General features: G+C 54.5%; 1 non-coding gene across 1 annotated transcript in view; it reads right to left on the reverse strand.

Annotated features, from left to right (window-relative positions):
* The window catches only part of LOC126330103 (small subunit ribosomal RNA), a 1,893-nt gene extending 241 nt beyond the window's left edge, over nucleotides 1-1,652 (reverse strand). Inside the window, exon 1 of the ribosomal RNA XR_007562716.1 lies at nucleotides 1-1,652. This exon is cut by the window's left edge and continues 241 nt beyond it. This is a non-coding gene — a ribosomal RNA (small subunit ribosomal RNA).
* Between the last annotated feature and the right edge of the window lie 2,803 nt (nucleotides 1,653-4,455).

The following is a 4,455-nucleotide window of genomic DNA, read 5'->3' on the forward strand; positions in this document are numbered from 1 at the left end:
GAACAATTGCAAGCCCCAATCCCTAGCACGAAGGAGGTTCAGCGGGTTACCCCGACCTTTCGGCCTAGGAAGACACGCTGATTCCTTCAGTGTAGCGCGCGTGCGGCCCAGAACATCTAAGGGCATCACAGACCTGTTATTGCTCAATCTCGTGCGGCTAGAAGCCGCCTGTCCCTCTAAGAAGAAAAGTAATCGCTGACAGCACGAAGGATGTCACGCGACTAGTTAGCAGGCTAGAGTCTCGTTCGTTATCGGAATTAACCAGACAAATCGCTCCACCAACTAAGAACGGCCATGCACCACCACCCACCGAATCAAGAAAGAGCTATCAATCTGTCAATCCTTCCGGTGTCCGGGCCTGGTGAGGTTTCCCGTGTTGAGTCAAATTAAGCCGCAGGCTCCACTCCTGGTGGTGCCCTTCCGTCAATTCCTTTAAGTTTCAGCTTTGCAACCATACTTCCCCCGGAACCCAAAAGCTTTGGTTTCCCGGAGGCTGCCCGCCGAGTCATCGGAGGAACTGCGGCGGATCGCTGGCTGGCATCGTTTATGGTTAGAACTAGGGCGGTATCTGATCGCCTTCGAACCTCTAACTTTCGTTCTTGATTAATGAAAACATACTTGGCAAATGCTTTCGCTTCTGTTCGTCTTGCGACGATCCAAGAATTTCACCTCTAACGTCGCAATACGAATGCCCCCGCCTGTCCCTATTAATCATTACCTCGGGTTCCGAAAACCAACAAAATAGAACCGAGGTCCTATTCCATTATTCCATGCACACAGTATTCAGGCGGGCTTGCCTGCTTTAAGCACTCTAATTTGTTCAAAGTAAACGTGCCGGCCCACCGAGACACTCAACTAAGAGCACCCTGGTAGGATTTCAACGGGGTCCGCCTCGGGACGCGCAAGCACGCCTTCGGCTCGCCCCACCGGCAGGACGTCCCACGATACATGCCAGTTAAACACCGACGGGCGGTGAACCAACAGCGTGGGACACAAATCCAACTACGAGCTTTTTAACCGCAACAACTTTAATATACGCTATTGGAGCTGGAATTACCGCGGCTGCTGGCACCAGACTTGCCCTCCAATAGATACTCGTTAAAGGATTTAAAGTGTACTCATTCCGATTACGGGGCCTCGGATGAGTCCCGTATCGTTATTTTTCGTCACTACCTCCCCGTGCCGGGAGTGGGTAATTTGCGCGCCTGCTGCCTTCCTTGGATGTGGTAGCCGTTTCTCAGGCTCCCTCTCCGGAATCGAACCCTGATTCCCCGTTACCCGTTACAACCATGGTAGGCGCAGAACCTACCATCGACAGTTGATAAGGCAGACATTTGAAAGATGCGTCGCCGGTACGAGGACCGTGCGATCAGCCCAAAGTTATTCAGAGTCACCAAGGCAAACGGACCAGACGAGCCAATCCGATTGGTTTTGATCTAATAAAAGCGTCCCTTCCATCTCTGGTCGGGACTCTGTTTGCATGTATTAGCTCTAGAATTACCACAGTTATCCAAGTAACGTGGGTACGATCTAAGGAACCATAACTGATTTAATGAGCCATTCGCGGTTTCACCTTAATGCGGCTTGTACTGAGACATGCATGGCTTAATCTTTGAGACAAGCATATGACTACTGGCAGGATCAACCAGGGAGCTGCGTCAACGAGAGCTGAGCAGCCGGCCGCCCGGGAGTGTGTCCCGAGGGCCCGCGCGAACACGCAAGCGTCCGCTCAATTATTCTGCAAACAGGAGGAGGCTGAGCTCCCCTGCACGATACACCTCGAAACCCTCTCAGGTCCCGGCGGCGCGCAGCGCCGTCCTAAGTACTTGGTCGGGTTCGAGAGAGGCGCAATCGCCCGGAGATGGGCGAGTAGACGCTTTCAGTGCGAACACCCGTGCTCCCAACTGAGCTTGCCGCTGCCGACAGAGGCCCGGGAGCGTGCTGTCGTGGCATTGCCGGCGGGAAACAACACGCGCCACCTACGGTGACCGGCAGCTCCAACGCCAGCGCCACAGAAGGGCAAAGCCCCACTTGGGTGCAGAAGCGAACTCTCCCAGCACAGCGCACGCGCCAACACGTCCGCAGAGCTGCGATACAAACCACCTGCGAGAACCGCTGGGGGCGACCGAGCAGCAGACGGCGTCGCGACGCCGAGTGCCGGGCGGCGGCGCATCCTCAACGCACACAGTCCGCAATCGGACCAGCACACTGCAGATGTCCACCGCGCTTCGCACCGGGCTCGGCAGAACCCACTTTGGCCGCCTGGCGCCGCGCGCAGGGTGCGCCGGCGCATAGCTGGGACGCCAGCCGGGCCCGTCGGCCGGCGCTCCTGCCACTGGGCGCCCCCCACCAGCCGGCTGTAGTGCGTGCGCTCACGCAGCGCGCGGCCAGCACGCCGGGCGGCCCCCCCTCACCGGCCGGGGACTGTCCCGCCAAGCCACAGCCTCGTATCGCTTCATACCCACATGGCCAACTCAGGTTCGGGGGCATGGCGGGTACCGCCGAAACAACCGGTTCATAGATGTACCGATCGTCGCTATCACCGATGCACCTGCAGCGCGAACAACCGCTCAACAACTGATTTCCAGTTCATTTGCGGATCTTTGGCAGCAAACGTATACGTCAATCTACATTTGCGAAATCTACGATTCTGGCATGCCTGCATGTTATGTGTCACGACACGCTACATCAGCCCACATACACACTGCGGCATGTACACGAGAGAACACGTGGAAGATGGTCCGCGCACGTGTGCAATGTCCCTTGCGCGGTCGACTGTCAACCGGCCTCTGTAGCATGTCGCAGATGTGGAACGCGGTCCACCGTGCTATCATGTTGTGTGGGGCAATACGATTAAATAGGAAAACCCTCGTCGCTACATCAACAGACGGCTCACGCTGATTCCCGGCAGAGGGAGGAGGGGGGGGGGGGGGGGCCAACATGCAATACTTTCGTCCGTACCTACCTACCACATGTCTGTACGGCGTACAACAGTGCAATCTCGCTGTAATGGGGAGACGAGACAAGTAGCATCGTGCACAACATATGGCCCTTATGATTCGCCATTGTAGGGCGCAGCCGGTGTACGGTCAAGCATGTGCCACATTATGTCACTCAGTACGTAACGACGGATGATCAGTGTGGGTTACGCGTACATCAGCGGACAGTCCACACAGGCCGTACCACAACGTACACTGACTGCATCGACAACCGAATGCAACTGAACAGCTGCAAGGCTCATTTCACAAACAAACGCCTGACCGACCAGCTTGGAAGGGCAGGAGGGGAGGGCGATATTCGTTCTGTAGCGGTACACCCTTCCAGTGGTTAGCGGGACTGTGTAGAAAGTACGCAACACTCGAAAGACCTTTATGTGAGGGTACGCACCATGGCATCAAGAAATACACATGACACCAGAGGATCCAAGCAGTGAACTATGTTCAGAGGGTTGCTGTTAGGCAAAGCTACATTCCTGTGACGTTACATGTGACAGTTAAGGTGCAGTGTAAGTTAGGTTAAGGTGCAGCGTAAGTTAGGTTAAGGTGCAGCGTAAGTTAGGTTAAGGTGCAGCGTAACTTAGGTTAAGGTGCAGCGTAACTTAGGTTAAGGTGCAGCGTAACTTAGGTTAAGGTGCAGCGTAAGTTAGGTTAAGGTGCAGCGTAACTTAGGTTAAGGTGCAGCGTAAGTTAGGTTAAGGTGCAGCGTAAGTTAGGTTAAGGTGCAGCGTAACTTGGGTTAAGGTGCAGCGTAACTTGGGTTAAGGTGCAGCGTAACTTGGGTTAAGGTGCAGCGTAACTTGGGTTAAGGTGCAGCGTAACTTGGGTTAAGGTGCAGCGTAACTTGGGTTAAGGTGCAGCGTAACTTGGGTTAAGGTGCAGCGTAACTTGGGTTAAGGTGCAGCGTAACTTGGGTTAAGGTGCAGCGTAACTTGGGTTAAGGTGCAGCGTAACTTGGGTTAAGGTGCAGCGTAACTTGGGTTAAGGTGCAGCGTAACTTGGGTTAAGGTGCAGCGTAACTTGGGTTAAGGTGCAGCGTAACTTGGGTTAAGGTGCAGCGTAACTTGGGTTAAGGTGCAGCGTAACTTGGGTTAAGGTGCAGCGTAACTTGGGTTAAGGTGCAGCGTAACTTGGGTTAAGGTGCAGCGTAACTTGGGTTAAGGTGCAGCGTAACTTGGGTTAAGGTGCAGCGTAACTTGGGTTAAGGTGCAGCGTAACTTGGGTTAAGGTGCAGCGTAACTTGGGTTAAGGTGCAGCGTAACTTGGGTTAAGGTGCAGCGTAACTTGGGTTAAGGTGCAGCGTAACTTGGGTTAAGGTGCAGCGTAACTTGGGTTAAGGTGCAGCGTAACTTAGGTTAAGGTGCAGCGTAACTTAGGTTAAGGGGCCAACGTGGGTTAGGTTAAGGGGCCAACGTGGGTTAGGTTAAGGGCCAACGTGGGTTAGGTTAAGGGCCAACGT

The sequence above is a fragment of the Schistocerca gregaria genome, unplaced genomic scaffold (genome assembly GCF_023897955.1).
Source record: "Schistocerca gregaria isolate iqSchGreg1 unplaced genomic scaffold, iqSchGreg1.2 ptg001252l, whole genome shotgun sequence".
In the NCBI taxonomy this organism is placed as follows: domain Eukaryota; kingdom Metazoa; phylum Arthropoda; class Insecta; order Orthoptera; family Acrididae; genus Schistocerca; species Schistocerca gregaria.